The following is a 17,751-nucleotide window of genomic DNA, read 5'->3' on the forward strand; positions in this document are numbered from 1 at the left end:
TAACAGAACGGGGTCTAACACAAACTATATACAAGTATAATGGGGATATGTACAAGGGGGGGGCACGTCCTGGGCCCCGCACCCCCTACTGTCCAGCGCCTGGGGTTGGCGGGCGCGACCCTCGCCTCGGCCTCAGCCCTGGCCAAGGCTGGCTGGGGCTGGGCAAACCGACAGATACAGCCGGCGGGTGTCAGTAGGCCCCAGGTCCCCCTCGGCGGAAGGCCCCGCGGTGGCGGACGGCGGTGCGATGGCGGGTGGAGCGGCGGGTGGAGCGGGCAGAGCGGCGGGCGGCGTGGCATGGGGGGCCAGGTAGTCCGCTATGCACTCAATAGTGCACATAAAGGCCCCCCATGCATCCTGGCGCCAGGCCAGCGCCCGCTCCTGCAATTGCAGGCACCGCTCGTCCACCCGCAGCTGCCGCTCCGACACCTCCAGCTGCCGCCAGAGGGTTGCGAGCAGCTGGGGGTCCGTCACCATCCTCGGGTGGTGGTGGCTCCGCCGTCGGCCCCACCCTGGGGCTGGTTAGTGCTCTGCTGAGGGGCTGGCCTGCAGCGATAGCCCCGGTGGGCTGTCTGGGACCACTGACACCTCGCCGGCGCTCTCCGGGCCCTCCGATGGTGCAGCTGCGGAACACGGGGGGGAAGAAGAGTGGAGACAGCCGTTAGTGTGTGGCCCCCGAGCCGTGGCCCTTGTCCCTCCACCCCTCTGCTGCTGGTTCCCCATCCCCGTCCCCGGGAGATGCTGCTGCTGATGACGGGTGTCCCACCGCCTCCCCCCCGGGGGACCCTAGGTTCCACTCCCCCCATCCCCAGAGTTGGGGCATGGCACTGTCCTGCTGGGGGGGCAGGGGCTGATGCACTCTTCTGAGGGACATGCCACTGCTGTCCTTGGGGCCATGGTCATCTGGCCATGTGGAGGGCCCTGGTCATGTCTCTTGTCCCCGCCCCTTAACCCCGGGGGTGTGCACCGGGGGGGGGTAGATACCTGACGGTCCGCTCCCACGGTCAGGGGACACCCTCTGGGTGGACACCCTGCTGGAGCTCCGGGACGGCAGGATTATTTGGAGCCCCCCGTCGCTGGAGGAGGATCCCCCCCTCATCCTCCTCCGGTGTCCCAGGGGTGGGCTCCTGGGGGGGCACCTGGGGTGCGGGGCTTGCCTCCGGGGTGGAGTCTGCCTCCGGGGTGGAGTCTGCCTCCGGGGCCTGCTGGGGCTCGTCAGTCGAGGTGTCAAGAGTGGCCGGCGGGGAGGATGTGTAGCGGGGGCCCAGGATGGCCCTGAGCTCCCTGTAAAAGGGGCAGCCCCAGATCGACTGGCCGCATCCCGGGCCCAGGCGTAACCCTCCCACAGCTCCTTAACCTTACTCCTGACATGGTCAGGAGTGCGGGCAGGGTGACCCCGGGTGGCCAGGCCGTCGGCCAGCCGAGCGAACACATCCGCGTTCCGCCTCTTGCTCCCCATTACGTGGAGCACCTCCTCCTCGCTCCAGAGCCCCAGCAGGTCCTGGATCTCGGCCTCCATCCAGGAGGGGCCCCGCTGCCTCTTCCAGGGCTGGCTGCCAGGCTGGGAGCCCTGGCTCCCCTTGGGGGGGGTGCCCCGGGGGCGCTTGGGGGACTGGCAGGCGGCCATCGCAGCAGGGGGTGGTGTCTTGGGGCTGCAGGGAGGCGTGCAGGCAGGCCGCCTGTCAGTGCTGCTGCCTGCATGCGCTCTCAGCTTCCTGCACAGGAAGGCAGGGGGCGGGGAGCTTTAAGGGGCCGCTGCACGTGGCGACCATAGAGCTCAGGGGCTGGAGAGAGCGTCTCTCAACCCCTCAGCTGATGGCTGTCATGGCAGACCCCGCTATTTCGATGTTGCGGGACGCGGATTGGCTACACGTGCCCTACTTCGACGTTGAACGTCGAAGTAGGGAGCTATTCCCATCCCCTGATGGGGATAGCGACTTCGATGTCTTGCCGCCTTACGTCGATGTCAACTTCGAAGTAGCCGGCACATGTAGACATGGCTTTGATGAGTGGTGCACAACACAGGTCTTGTGACTCCTTGCCCATCCACTAGACTTGGCTGCCTCACGTGGTGCAAGACGGGGACCAGGGGCTCCCCAGAGCCTCTCACCTGCACCTCTTCTCAGTCAGGCTGATGGTTTCTCTCCCCACCGTTCTCCAGACTGTGGCTTTGGAGACCCTCCCTCTCCTCTGGGGCTTTTCCTAATTAATCAAAAGTGTTTGTGTTTTTTTCCAAGATGCTTCTGCCTCTGCTGCTCATTCCAGCATAAACCAGGCCCCTGCCAGCTCCTTCCCAATTCATGCCCTTTGCTTTTTCACCTGTGACTTGACAATCTGATTTCCCTGGAAGCTGCCCCTGCCTGTGGGCTGGGCCAGTGCAGCAGGGAGAGGACAAACCTCTGTTCTCAGACTCGGAGAGAGCTGATTCTTTCTGCTTGGGCGGGGGCAGAAGATGGTTTCAGGGCCTCCAATTCAATGTACCTTAGGGCCAGCGGCGGATTAACATAAGGGAACAGGGGTAGTTACCCCAGCGCCCCCAGGCGTGAGAGGCCCCAGGGCCCCTCCATTACTCCATTTTGTTTAAACAGTTCGCTTTGATGGGACAAAATAAATGTGCCATGTCCTTCTTATTTTACAATTGTGTCATTTCATTAGGCATCATAACTAATAATGAGCATGAATCGATTTAAAGCATAGATGATGTTCCATTAGTATTTTAATATATTGGGAGGCCCCTTGTGACTGGGTTTTCCCAGGGCCTCACCTGTTCTTAATCCGCCCCTGCTTAGGGTCGGTGCCAGTCCTCAGACCCTCCTAATGGGCCAGCAGGCACCCCCTTCTGGGGAGGCTCTGGAGCAACAGGGGAGGGTATCCACAAGTTTCCCCCCAAGACACACATGTCTTCTGGCCCTGCCTTCTGGTCCATGCTCTCCCCCCTTCACCTATGCATCCCCCAGGCCTGCTTGCTGCCCCAGATGATTTAACCTGTTACCCGCACAAACTTCTTTATCCGTTCCACGCTCAGGGACACACACAGACCTTTACCCAATCTGTAGAGCTCAAGGTGTGACCCTGTTAATTTCAACTCCCACCCTTACCCAATCCCTATGGCTCAGGGAGTAATTCCCTGCGAGTCTGCAGGATCTGTGCCACTGAAAAAGATTTACACAGTAATATTCTTATTCTCTATTTATTTACAATGACCAAGAAAGCAGAATACTTGCTAAGCACATGGTATCATGCTCACCAATCCTGATGAGGCAGGCACGCAGACTTCCACTGTTGGGACAGACAAAGTCACTCTCTGGATGCTGTTTGCTGCACCTCAGAGTCTTGCGGGTCTTGGGTCTTGCAGTTCTCAAGTCCTTCTTAAGGTGTTCCTTTTTCTGTCTATCCTGCTTGATGTCCTGTTCTTCCTCCTCTTTCCTTCTTGGACCCCAGTTTAAGTAGTGAAACTTGAGTCCTGCTTAGCTATACCTTGACCAATTATTTTAGTATAATTTTACTAACCAATCGTAACATACTGTAATGGAATTACCTAGCCAATCGTAACCCACCACTTTAACTGATTTACACCTAACACAATTAATTATACAGCAGACGGGAGCAATTACAACCCAGACAGAGATTATATAGAAAACCGTAGAAAAGTGAAGACCATCAGCATAGAATGGTGATTGCACAACCTCAGCTATTGATAAGTCATTGCTTGCCAGACGAAATGCTATTAACTAAGTTTTCTTTACCCATCTTGAGATGTGTTTCTTGTTCTGGAGACAAGGGGCGACATTAGGATTTGGTCTTCTTCTTGACAGCTTTGTGTGACTCTGTTGTACTGAAACGTAGATGGAATGGGAGCACGTGACTTGTAGCTTCACCGTGAAGGGCGCCTACTCTTTAGTCTGGCTGCAGACGAGCTCTAGGCCTCTCAATATGGTGAGAGAAACCATATTGGCTATACTGTTACAAGCCCACCCCCACTCCTGGGAGCTCCCAGCACCACCAGGAGCTCGGCAGAACAAAGCAGCTTCCGGCTGCGAGCTCTGCATTGCTACCAGCGCATCTCTGTGGCCCAGGGGAGGTGTGTGTACAGCCGTCCCCTGCAGATCGTAAAGTCCCCCACGGTCAGGTGAGCCTGCGGGGCCCTGGGTGGTCTGGGGTCAGCCCTCTGCACTCACCATGGTAGCAGGAGCCCTGTGGAAGCACCACTTCCTGCTGCTGTGATGAAGTGAAGCAAACCTGGCTGTCCTGGGAGAGGGCAGTGGAGCTGAGCAGAGGCTGCTGCCTTGCTCCGCTTCCCCACCCCGCATGCCTCCCAGTAATTCCTGAGGCTGCATCCCGTGGGGGAGGGGGCGTGAGGGAAGGGGAGCCATGCGGGGGTTGGGGGCAGAGCAGGGGCTGGGCTTGTGGGGAAGAGTATGGACATCCACCCAGGGCTGCAGGGACTCACAGGCCAGCTGCTGTGCAGAGGCTGGATTATGGAACAGCTCAGGCCACAGATGGGCCCCGGGCTGTGAGTTTGAGACCCTGCTCTATTTCTTCTATGGCCTCTTATCCTGTCTGTTCAGAGTGAGAGCTCTTTGGCCCAGGGCCTGGTTCTTACAGAGCATATGTACCATGCCCAGTATAGTGGGGCCAGCCTCTAGGGCAGCGACAGGCAACCTAGGCTAGGGAGTGGGCTGCAAGGTTGTTGTAACCAAAACTTTCTCCCAGGAGGAACTGCGCTCACATGCCTCAACTGCGCGAGCTGTGCCGTTTGAACCGTAGAAGCACTTCGATTGGCTGCCGAGGCAGTGCCTGCCTCTCACCGTCAATGTTGTGTGCCATCAGACGTGCCTGCCTCCCTTCACGTGCCCTTGCTCTGCGTGCGTGTCGCTTTGGTAACACTGGTAGGAAAAAGAAAAAAACCTATCTGGATGGAAACCAGCGGAATCACAGCCCTGGCCATGCGCAACAGTAAACAAGATATCTCCTCGGTTGCCTGTAGAATTCTGATGGGCCACAGGTTACCCACCACTGCTCTGTGATACCCATATTAAATAATACCAAGGATACAGTGGCAGCCAGGCCACATGGTTGCTGTCTCAGGCACATACCCACCGTGGCCGTTCAGTTCCTTGTTCTTTTCACAGGCTTTGCTGCTGATGTGAGTTTGCCACCATCGGAGGGGATGTGACCTGAGGACTTGGTTGAAAGCATTCCAGTCAGAAGGCAATGGGGAGGTGGGTAACAGGGCCCCTCTTTGAGGCAGAGATGAAGGTTATTGAGGCTGGCTTGTTTGGGGAAGGGAGGGAAGACCAGGTGGGAGTCGGAGGCCTGGGCCACAGGACATGGAGGCAAAGACAGGAAGTGCGGTGCTGAGCGCCATGCAATGGGGAGCCAATGCAGTGACTCATTGTTGCTGGGAAGGGCGCCATGGTCTCAGTAAGGTGCAAGGAAGATGGCTTTGGAAGCTGCCTTGTGGGTTGTCTGGAGAGGCGTTCGGCCGGGTATCGGTGACCTGCGAGGAGAAGATAAGGAGGTTGTTGAGTGATTTGGCCACGGGAGCAGGGAGGACGAGGCAGAGTTTGGACGTGTGGCAGTCAGTGACCTGGTTTGAGTGTGGGCGAGGAGAGAAAGCAGTTGAGGTCCTGAGCCTGGGTGGCCGTAGGACACTGGCATGTTTAATCAGGATGGGGGATGGAGGCTGGAGGCTGTGGAGAAGGCCTGGGAGGAAAGCTGATGAGCTCAGTTGGAGCCACGCTCAACTCAAGGTGATGACGAGCGAGGTGAAGAGTGATGGAGACAGAGGGGACTGGAGGCAAAAAGTGTTTTTGAGGGTCAACACAAACGTACAAGCAAGTGAGGTCACCCACGGACAGGGAACGGGGGTGGGTGTCTGAGAACCAAGACCTCTGGGATTAGAGCCGCTGAAAGAAGGGAGGGCATAATTTAAATAATGTAAACTGGGTGCTGGTAACACAAGAGAGCCTCCTACCCTCCCCCACTGGGCCTTCTAAAGTCCTCTGGCACAGAACTTCAGCTCCCCCTCTGTCTTCAGAAATGTTCCTTTGTAACAGACTCCTCTTGCACCTCTCCTCACTTGCAAAGTTCCCTCCTTTTCCTGTCACCCTCCCCTGGGTCCACCTGGATGCAAACTACAAACTACAGTTTCCTCCATTCCAGGCCAGCACAGCTTTGCTGAGCTCTTAGAGTAAGAGCCCTGACTCAGCAAGAGCCAGCTGCTCACCGGCCAAGGAGGAAGGCATTGTCCGCCTTCACCCCTCCTGGTTTCAGTGCTTCCCTGCCTGTTACTTGGACTGCCCAAGGGGATTTTCATGTCACAGCTATAGCGCTGGTCGGTAGTAAGGCTACTTAGCGCTTGCAATGCTTATCTCCGTGTTCTGTGTGAGGATTAAGGCCCGCAGGGATAGGGCATGGAGCAGCATGGTGGATATGTTACAGATAAAGGACCAGGGAGGTCTGCAAAGACCATCTGTATGTGAGCTGGGGCAGGGAATTCCTGGATCTCCTCTTGCTGCGCTTGGATCACATCGTATTGTCTGAGGGGAGGGAGGAAGAGCGGAGAACTCCTCTAAACCAAGGTGTAGCCGTGCAGAGCTGCCCCGAGCATGCGTTAGCCAAGGCTGTCCCAGCTTGTTAGCCCGCCTGTGGCTCAGCCACCGCAGGAGGGTGACGGTGCCTCAGTGAGCGGGTTACTCTCACTGACTGGTCAGAGGTGTGGCAGGGGCAGTGGCTCGGGCTGCCGATTGGGCAGAAATCACAGCACCCTCATGGAGAATTCTGTCAGGGTCACGGGGCTTGCAGCTTCACTGCGGGTCAGGATAAAAGCAGAGGAAGGGAGACGGTCTGCCTCTCCATCCCGGCAACACTGAGCCTGGCCCAGGGCTGAGGGAAAAGGCAGCCCAGGGCAGAGGAGGCTGGGGCATGAGCCTGCCCTGCACTCCCTCGAGGTGTGGCCACTGGCAGCTCACGTGCCCCACGGCATGGGCCTGGCTCCCCACTCTGGGTGCTGTGACCGTGCCCCTGTCATGACAGAGGGACAGACCTGAGTGGCTCTGTGATCCTGTGTGTTAGGTTGCAGTGCTTGAAGTGGGGACCCAGCCTGGCCTGTCCTGGCTCTGCAGGACAGGAGCTGCTGGAGCAACCACTGCAGCCCGAGCCTGAGTCACAGAGATACGCACAAAAGGCATGGCCAGAAAAGAAAATCTCACTTTCCCTGACTCCCCTCTCCACCATGACATACCAGCCAACCTCACAATAGCCCTGGTGTCCCCCCAGAGACACAAACCTCTAATCTGGTGGGTTTAAAGAGCTGCTCATTCTATCCATTGTGGGTGATACAGCCACAGAAATTGGGTGGAGGTTTTATTAAGCATATGACATATGAATACCAGGCTGTGCCTAACTCCTGTTGATTTCAGTGGGAGCTAGGCGCCTTGAGGATCTGGGCCTTCTCCTGTACCTGAGACACCTTAATTACTTTCCCAATCCTCCAGAAATAATTAAGTTAGACTGAGAACTGAAGAACTGTTTCCAGCTGCGTTAGTGAAATAAGGTGTTTCCAGTAAGGGAGACCAGGCACTGAGAGCTTGCCAGATTGGGCACAGGTTATGTCCATGTCTGTGCAAATGCATCACGCTTCCAGGACTTTCATGATCCTTTCAAGGTTCGATAATATTGGCATCAGGAAAGGCCTGCTCAGCAAGCGTGAGGTAGTCCAGGAGGATGAATTTTGCAGATTGAGAGTTAACAAAAATAATATAGTAATTTTATTTTTCTTAAGGCACAGTATGAAAAAATATTAACCTCTCCAACCACAAAGGTTCTTAAGGCACCCCACACCATTACAAGTACAAAGACACTTAGGCTGCTTCTGTATCAAATTTCACCTTGTAGAAGAAAGTAATTTATTGTCAGGTAATTCTTGGTTGAATCCATCAAATTGACTGTTCCCTGGTACATATTCATAGGGCACCAGTTACCATGCTGCTTATTTGTTAATGAGAGCTTGTTGTTTTCTCCTGTGTACAGTGATAGATGGTTGATCTGATTATCTATATAATATTATTCTGGTGAAACCTGATAACTACCAAAAAAAATTTGCGTCTGACACTCCCTGAGACAAACTAGCCATAGAACCTGCTGTGCTGTTCTTGTTTGGAAAAACAAAATAGAAATTCTTCTTAATCTGAAAAGAAGAGGAATAGATTTGAGGTCTGAGGTTATTGTTGGACAGTTGATCTTCTAGAATCCATGTGATCACTTTTCAGATAAATAATTATTGTTCCTTTATATAACGCAGAAATATTTTCTGAGAAATTTTCTGTAGTTAGATCACAGTGGTCAAACTCAGTATGAGCTTAGTTTCACAGGTAGCTGGAAAATTGTTTAGCGTGTTTGCCAGTGAAAATTTGAAAGATGAACAATTTCAATTTGGAAATGCTTCCGCAGTGCCTAGTGATCTCCTTGTCCTCTCTAGACTGAGCAGCCTTATTAGATTACATTTCCTAGGAGGCACCCTGGCTGCTGTCATGAAGAGAAGAGGTAGTGCATCATGGGAGTCGCTGGTTGTGGTATATCATGGGAGATGTAGTCCAGTGGGGAGCCAGTCTAATCAAGGAGAATGGGGACATGAGACAAACAAACTACAATGGCCATGAGGCACTAGCAATATGCCCAAATACAATATTTTGGATTTTGGCTGCAATATTTAGGTTGTGGGCGCTGATTCATTTCAAATGTATTTTTTCTGATGGAAAGCAGAGACTTTGTAGAAAAACTGTTTTGTTTAGTCAAAAACCTACTTTTCCATCAAAAAATGGTTAGGATCAACATTTTTGCAACCCCCTCTAGTTGTAACTTAAAAATAGCAGCACACAGTCTTGGAGGCGGGTGAAACAGCAAAGCAAGGCATTGCTGTGCCCAGACCTCCAATGCGCTCAAGTGTCTTTCTGGGCAGCACACAGAATCCTGGGAAAGCCGCCCAGCATTTCATCCTTTGCCAGAACATCTCCTGCAGATGTTCCTGTGTCTCTAGCCTTACCAGGGAAGATGGACACTTCGTGCAAACAAAGTCTGGGTCAGAGCCTGAGTTTCTCATCAGCCATTTACTCCAGAAGCTGATGAGAACTATGACAGCTCTAACCTTCTCGTGATCAGGACCACTTCTGCATTGCAGCACTTGGAACTCTGCTCTGTGACTGTAATAAACACCAACAACCCTTGGCTCAAGGATGTTTGGAGGGACATGTAGCCTGTGATACAGTAGATCTCACCAGGAGGAGTGAGGGTCTGTGGCTTGTGGTCATAGTGACTTCATTTCCATGTGTGGGTGAGCTGCAGTTATGCCTCTGCTTCTAATTCCCCATTCGTGTGGCTTGTTTCATAAGATGTGTTGGCAGCTGCTCTTGTTTTCCGCAGGTGGTTTTAATAATCCCCTCCTGCCTCCCCGGGTTGAATGCCTTTCCCCCACCCCTGCCCTGAAGTATTTGAAGTATCACATTGGTCCCCATTGGAAGAGTTATTAGGATTCCTAGGAACGTCGCTGAAAATCTTAACAAACCATAAAGTTTTGACGGTGGTGTCAAGTCAGGCCAAGGGGTGGGTGGGGAGAAAGCTGGCCCAGCTCCCTCCAACTACAGTGCCAGCAAAGCTATTAGCTCCAATGCAGGAGGTCTGCTGATCTCAGAGATCACTGGCTGCCAGTGATGGATGCCAAAAATGCTCGTCCTTGTTCTTCATAGCTGTGCCTTGTGTTCCTAGGTTCAGGCCAACATCAAGCATTGAGCTCGGACTTTGATTTAGTTTTGTGTGTCCCACACCGATACCTGTACATGCCTACAGGCAAAACCTGCCTATTTAAATGTGTTTGCCAGTGGTTGGTCTTGAATGGGTGTCACTGGATTGGGAACATTATTTCACAAGTCTCAGAGGGAAGCTTCACAAAACAAGCAGTCCTGTAGCACCTTCCAGACTAACAATTTTATTTATTGGGTAATGAGCTTTCATGGGTAAGACCAACTTCTTCAGATCTGGAGCATATAATAAGAATCAAGGGTTTATATAGTGAGGGGATTAGAGGGAAGGAAGAAGAAGAAGAAGAGGTGGGGGGAGTCACTTGTAAGTAATAGGACCTGTGTAAGAAGTAAATTAAGTTAAGTGGGATGGGTGCCATTTCTGCACATATCAAAGGTGGGAAAATTTCCCTTGTAATTGAGATCCATGCTAAGGTGTTGAAGCACTGGAATGGGTTACTCCAAGGTGGAGTGCTGAAATTTGACCTTTTGATCCCTATGTACCGCAGGAGTGCCAGTGATACTTTTTAAAGTCACCAATAAGTCCTACTTACAACAGCTTCATTAATAAATGCATGAAGATGCAGAGCTCTACCACTTGGCTGTTGGTTGGTAGCATTAGCTAGTCTTTAGTTAACCCACAGGCAGCATGGCTTTGAGCAAGCTCCTGGCTGCATGGAGGAGGTGGGGTGGGGCTGAGCTCCCCCACTGTATGCTAATGAAAATCGGCTCGTGTGCCATAGTTGGCAAACATACTGGGTGATGCTGACCCCTGCTCTATACCTAGAGGTTTGAAGTCCCGTCTTGACAAAGCTCTGTCTGGGATGATTTAGTTGGCCTTAGTCCTGTTTTGAGCCAGGGGTTGGACTCAATGACCTCCTGAGATTTCTTTCCATACTACAATTTTCTGGTTCTATGATTCTATGAACATCCCCGGATGAGGGAGAGTGAGTCATCCCCGGGATTTGGGGATGAATTAAACTGTGCAGCACCGGCTGTGTCTCTTAACAATAAGTAAGTTAAAATTAGCCTGTCCCCTCCCATTGGTTCCACAAATGGGTCCTGGAGGTGGAATCCATCTCTCATGTCTCTCTAGGCAGCGATGTGGTAGAGATTTGTGGACTGACGGAACTGATTTGTCACCGGAGCGATGGCTCTGGTCCATGCTGTACTTGCTTTGTGGATAGTGAGCTCTTTTGTCTCTGCTCTGTTGTGCCAGACACCCTTTTGTGTTGCCGTTGCCGGAGTTCATTGCATAGAACAGAGGAGTATCTTCTCACCTGTGAAAGAGCCCCAGGAGGGGAGGGTGGTCCAGCTGGTTTCCATCACTTCACTGGAGCCGTCGCTTCTCTCAAATCAGATATTTGGCTTATGAACCAAAGGGGCGTTCCCTTGTGCCAGGGTCACCTTGTTCCTGCCAAATTGACAGAGAAAACAACAGCAGAAGACGGAAGCCTAGTAAGACCAGTGGCCAGAAAACGAAGTCAGTGAATTCCAAACTAGAAACAAGACCCATTATTTGTTTTAACAGAGAGTGCTGGTACCTGTTGGAACAGGTTATCCGAGTATCCCTCACGTGGGCGTCTTCCTGAAAGACACACGTGTTCAAACACAAGCTCTCGTCCCTGCATTCAGCGGGAGGGTTACTTCGGAGCTCAGCCCAGATGATCACAATGGTTCCTTTAAATCTGTGAGCCTGCAGGGTGACAGTGTGGAGGAGCCGTTGTCTGCCAGCAGCTTTCCAACTTTGGCTGGATTCAAGGTGAGCTGGAAGGGCCCGATCCTGCCTGGTGCTAAGAAATCCCATGGAAGCTAGAGAGTGAGAATTGCCAGCCTTGCAGGATTAGCCCCTGGGGAAACGGCTTAACACAGAGACCATAGCTGAGGGCGTGGGAGATGCAGTTAGGGACTCAGTTGGCAGGTGCTTTGGAATTCATTCTGTTTAAGAAATGGGTGCGGGGAGAGCTGGTGAATGTACCCGTATCAGGGCGGCATCTGCTGTCAGTGAGGAGCAAGTCCGCTGGAAAGCAAAGCTTAGGTCATTGGCAGGAGGCAGCTCAGGTGCGTGTTGTCATCGCTGGTTCTGGGACTGATCAGAGCTGCTAAAGGAGGAGCGAGGGGTTATTGATTTCATGTACGCAGAATGAATTTGTTAAAGTTAAAATGCAGCCTCTGGCTTTGGGGAGTGGTGGAGTGGAGATGCTTGAGCCACTGGTCTGGCTTATCTCCCTCAGCTAGCCCCACCGCCATCAGTGCTTCTCTGGTGAATGCAGCCATGACCCCTGTGAATAAAGAAAGCTCTGAATGCCTAACAAAGAGAGAGGAGGTTGACAGCAGAAAGGTGTGTCAGAAGAGGCACGAAACCAGCTGCGGAAGCAGTTAGGTGCAGCCCTTCTGTCAAACAAAAGTTAGACACGGTTCGGAAATAAACGTGGCTTGTCCTGACCTGAATCGTTGACTGTAGAAGAACTCACTGAGAAGCAAAGGCCTTTTACCAGTGAGAACTGAAGATTGTCCCATGCCGCAGAGCGAAAGCAAATAATGCCGCAGCATCATGCTAAGATAAGTGCAAATCAAGATGCCCAGGTTCTCGCCATAGCTTTCCTGCTGACTTGCTAGGGCTTATCCCCTAACCTCTTGGAGTCAGGGTGCATTTTCATCTGAAAGGAAATTACATTAATACAGTACTGGGCCTTTCCGGTGTATCTGGAATCTGTTTGTTTTAAACAGGGACTCAGTGTTGTTCAGTGGACTCAAGCCAACAAAGCAGGGACATCTGCACAACAGATGGGATTTTCAAGGCCCTAAAGAACATCTGAAGGGGCGTTTTGTGCCTCAAAGTGCTCTGTGGGGTGAAGAGTGATAGCAGTGCGGAAGCATATTATTATCATTGCTGCTTTTTCTGCTCACCAGTCCAACCCCGACCGGTGTTCAGTCACTGCCTGCTCCCGGCCAGACACTGATCACTAATTGTTTGTGCTGAACCTGCCCAAATCAGACTGTGACTTCCTCCAGTGCTGGGCCCCATTGTTTCCACAGCACCCCATACACCAACAGCACTGTACAAGCAGCAACAGCACAATTGACAGACCGCAGTTCCTAGACGCGGCATAGCTAATCCTACACGTTCAAAAATCACAAGCTGGACCTCCAAAAATTTTGAGATTGTCTTTAAAACTCATGCTATTTTTTGGGATTTTAAAATTTTTCTTCTGGTGGGTGCAACTTTAGGGTTTGTGCTTTTCAGCTTTCTTTGCAACCCCGGGGGCTAGAGACCGACCTTTGTTTTCAGAAGAAAGCTGAGACTCTTGGGTGTTAACCTGAGTCCAGGATCTGGGAACTTTAAGAGAAACGCCAGATAGGGTGAAACTTGCAATAGGATTTCAAGAGTTAGCAACCCAGTGGGCATTAGAATGAATCTTTTGTTGGCCATTGATCAAGAAGAGGGAGAGAAATGTTTATTCTGCTGAGTATCACATGACTCATCGCATCTCCCCTGAGTAAATTAAGCCCAGTGGCACTGGCATGAAATGTAACACTCAGGCTACGTCTACACGTGAAGCCTACATCGAAGTAGCTTATTTCGATGTAGCGACATCGAAATAGGCTATTTCGATGAATAACGTCTACACGTCCTCCAGGGCTGGCAACGTCGACGTTCAACATCGATGTTGCGCAGCACCACATCGAAATAGGCTCTGCGAGGGAACGTCTACACGCCAAAGTAGCACACATCGAAATAAGGGAGCCAGGCACAGCTGCAGACAGGGTCACAGGGCGGACTCAACAGCAAGCCGCTCCCTTAAAGGGCCGCTCCCAGACACACTTGCACTAAACAACCCAAGATCCACAGAGCCGACAACTGGTTGCAGACGCTGTGCATGCAGCATGGATCCCCAGCTGCAGCAGCAGCAGCCAGAAGCCCTGGGCTAAGGGCTGCTGAACACGGTGACCATAGAGCCCCGCAGGGGCTGGAGAGAGAGCGTCTCTCAACCCCTCAGCTGATGGCCGCCATGGCGGACCCCGCTATTTCGATGTTGCGGGACGCGGATCAGCTACACGTGCCCTACTTCGATGTTCAACTTCCAAGTAGGGCGCTATTCCCATCCCCTCATGGTGTTAGCGGCTTCGACGTCTCACCGCCTAACGTTGATGTTAACATCGAAATAGCGCCCAACACGTGTAGCCGTGATGGGCGCTATTTCGAAGTTAGTGCCGCTACTTCGAAGTAGCGTGCACGTGTAGACATGGCTTCAGAGAGCTGCTCTTTGTGTATCTTCTCTGTGTTTCTTTTTGCAGAGTATAGCATCACCAAGGAGAGAGCTGGATCCAGGCTGAAGCTTACAGGTGGTGGGGCATTGATGAGTTGCCCTGGTGCTCCATGATTTCATAGAATCATAGAAGATTAGGACTGGAAGGGAACTCGAGAGGCCATCGAGTCCAGCCCCCTGCCCTCATGGCAGGACCAAGCACTTTCTAGACCATCCCTGAAAGCCATCTATCTAACCTCTTCTTAAATATCTCCAGTGATGGAGATTCTACCACCTCCCTTGGCAATTCGTTCCAGTGTTTGATCACCCTGACAGTTAGGAACTTTTTCCTAATGTCCAACCTGAACCTCCCCTGCTGCAATTTAAGTCCATTGCCTCTTGTTCTATCCTCAGAGGCAAGGAAGAACAAGTTCCCTCCCTCTGCCTTATGACATCCTTTTAGATACCTAAAAACTGCTATCATGTCCCCCCTCAATCTTCTCTTTTCCAAACTAAACAAGCCCAATTCTTTCAGCCTTTCTTCATAGGTCATGTTCTCTAGAACTTTGATCATTCTCGTTGCTCTCCTCTGGACCCTCTCCAATTTCTCCACATCCTTCCTGAACTGCGGTGCCCAGAACTGGACACAATACTCCAGCTGAGGCCTAACCAGCGCAGAGTAGAGCGGGAGAATGACTTCTCGTGTCTTGTTCACAACACACCTGTTAATGCATCCTAGAATCATGTTTGCTTTTTTTGCAACAGCATCACACTGTTGACTCATATTTAGCTTGTGGTCCACTATAACCCCTAGATCCCTTTCTGCTGTACTCATTCCTAGGCAGTCGTTTCCCATTCTGTATGTGTGACACTGATTGTTCCTTCCTAAGTGGAGCACTTTGCATTTGTCCTTATTAAACTTCATCCTGTTTACCTCAGCCCATTTCTCCAGTTTATCCAGATCCTTTTGAATTATGACCCTATCCTCCAAAGAAGTTGCCACCCCTCCCAGCTTGGTATCATCTGCAAACTTAGTAAGTATTTAGTGTGGGGCTCATCAAAACGGGACAGTATAGTGAGCCAGGAAGTCCCTGAACCATCCTATGACACGTTCCTCCACTGCAAAGTACAGAGCATGTGCCTGGGAGACTGCACATCCAAACTCTTTGCAGCTGAGGGCTTGTTTAATGGCTTACCATGTTGTAAGTGCTAGAGAGCCTCAGCAGCTGTCGTTCCATTGACTGCGGTAGAGCTATGCTCGCCTCTGGCTTGTATGCCCTCAGCTGGGTGGTAGGGGCTTATATGTGAGTGCATTACAGCTATCCCAAGTCAAGTATGAGAAACAGAGGGGTGTAGTGAGCTTAGACCAGGAGATCTCTGGGAAATCTGTAGAAGTCTCAAGGAGCAAGGCTATATTGCAATGGCAGCAGCTTGGGGGTTGGCTTATACAGGGATCGCTTGCTTGTTAGTTTCATCCTCCTTCAAGTTGGCTTATATGCAGGGTTAGCTTATACACGGTAAGGTTGTGTGCCCCTCTGCTTCTCCCCCAGCCTGCCCGTCAGTGTTTCCCTGGCAAGCAGTCGGCATTCTCGATTAGGCAAGTCAAACTCAGGCTGCTGCTACATTACCATGGTCCCATCAGAGGGGCCATGATAATGAGGCGATTCAAAGCAGGCTAATGAGGCACTGACATGCCGATTCAACTGGGTTGAATCATAAGCATAATGGCGGCTGCACGAACAAACGTCAAATTTCAGATTGACAGTGAAGATGGGGGCAGCTTGGAAATAAGCGCCCTGCTTCGGCCTTCCCTTACTCCAATCTAGTTCTGTGGGAGTAAGGGAATGTCAAAGCGGGGCGCTTATTTCGAAGCTGCCCCTGTCTTCACTGTCAATCTGAAATTTTATGTCTGTTCGTGCAGCCGCCATTATTTTAATGAGGCACTGAATATGCATGTCAGCACTTCAGATTGCTTCAAATTGCCTCATTACCGTGGCCCCTCTGATGGGACTGTGGTAGTGTAGCAGCAGCCTCAGAGCCTACCGAGGGCCACACAATGAAAACTGATAGCTTTCAGGGCCACCAAAGAAAATGTACTTCTATTGAAAAGTTGTAATTATTTATTACTATGAATTATGTTTTAAGTATATTTTATAATATTTTGGGGTCATTACTGTATATAATACAATACATTTAATTGAGAATGTAATACTTAATATGAATTTTACTGGTTTATAATTTTTTTAATAGTTCATAACATCTGATGTGTAAAATTATTTGCTTTTATATAATATTTTTTTCATTTAAACATACATTTAAGTTACTCTGCGCCCCTCCCAGCTCCTAGCTCCGAGGCTGCCGGGAATGCCCTGGCTCTAGTTGGGGCCCCAGGGCTGGAACTGTCAGGCGGGGCTGTGTGCCTTGGCCGGCTCCTAGCCCTAGGGCCACAAAAAAAATTCAGTCAGGCTGCGTGTTTGACATGCTTGTTCTAGATTCTTGTGAATTCTGCCTTTAGTAATGACCAGCATCACGCAGGTGTACAGCACTGGGAAAAGCAACGATCCCTTAAAAAAAAAGTCTGCAATTTATCATCAGAGAACGATCCATAGGTTTCACCATGGGTCCACATCCCACTTGCCGCTTTGCGGGCAGAACCAGGGCTGTCAGGGAGACCTGTCAGTCCCTCCTAAAGAGCCTATCCATTTGCTTCTGCCTGCCTAGCTGCAGAGAGGGGGATGAGGGATATCACCATGGCCCTCTCCCTGCCCCACTATGTGACAGGAGGATCTTTGTTTAAATCTACCCCATTTTCAAAAGCCGATTTTTAGTGTGGCTGAGCTTAGATTGTCTCATGTTTCTGGGGGATTTAATTAGACTTGGGTATTTGGCGTCCATCACTCCAGACCTGCCGCTTCACGCTTCCTACACTCTTTCCGTGGCTGTCCCACACCCGAGGCCACTAAAGAAAGACAGGGGAGAAGAGCTTTGCTCCTCTCCACTTCCTGGGGACACTGGCCTGCCACATGGACATCCCATAGGTCTCCTTTGTAAGGGTCAGAGCAGAGCCTCGTGACCGTGGAATGATCCGGCCTGCCCAGAGGGGAAAGCGGGTCAGTATGGGCCAGTACAGCATGCCAGCAAGAAGCAGTCCCTGGTACTGGCCCATACACGGCTGATGCTAAAGCACTGCCACAGCAGGGCTTTAATGTCACTGCCTTTTTTTCCCCTCCTCACCAGCAGACTGTCCAACACTACCTGCCCAGCAGGGTGAGCAAAAGGGCAGCTTCCTGGTGGTTTAAAAGTGCCTGGTGCTTGCAGCTCTGCGTCTGCTTCAGCAGCTGCGACCAGAGCCCTGGCAGAAGCCCCGGACCCTTCAAATCACCACTTGGGCCCCTGTGGTTTGTGGCCGCTGCCAGTGGAGGCTGAGGGTCTTTGCTGCCATGGCAGCTGCAGCCATGAAGGGCAGGCTGTGGGAGCCTGGTCCCCCTTCTGTCCAAGGCCCTGCCCCTTCCAGGCCCAGCGCCACCCCTTGCCTTCTTCTGGTTGCCGGCCACCCCAAGCTGCGTACCGGTAGGCCCCGGTACTTGCTTTCACCCCGGGCCTCCCCTGCTCCTGCTTTCTGGGAACAGGAACTGGCCTCCTTGCTAGAGCAGATCAAGAAATTATTGTTCTTCCCAGATGGCTGAGCCCCAGGTGCCCACCCC

The 17,751-nt window shown here is 51.8% G+C and overlaps 1 protein-coding gene across 3 annotated transcripts in view; it reads left to right on the forward strand.

The window, feature by feature from the left end:
* Positions 1–17,751, forward strand: part of ZBTB47 (zinc finger and BTB domain containing 47) — a 103,680-nt gene that overhangs the window by 44,042 nt on the left and 41,887 nt on the right. The window contains exon 2 of one of the 3 annotated variants that reach the window (XM_074985197.1): positions 5,133–5,222. The exons of 1 other annotated variant lie outside the window; for it this stretch is intronic. The gene's annotated coding sequence lies outside the window, so the exon portion shown is untranslated. Of the gene's footprint in view, positions 1–5,132; positions 5,223–11,382; positions 11,560–17,751 lie in introns of those variants that run through there. One more of the 3 variants, XM_074985198.1, reaches the window with a different exon arrangement.

The sequence above is a fragment of the Carettochelys insculpta genome, chromosome 2 (assembly GCF_033958435.1).
Source record: "Carettochelys insculpta isolate YL-2023 chromosome 2, ASM3395843v1, whole genome shotgun sequence".
NCBI lineage: Eukaryota > Metazoa > Chordata > Testudines > Carettochelyidae > Carettochelys > Carettochelys insculpta.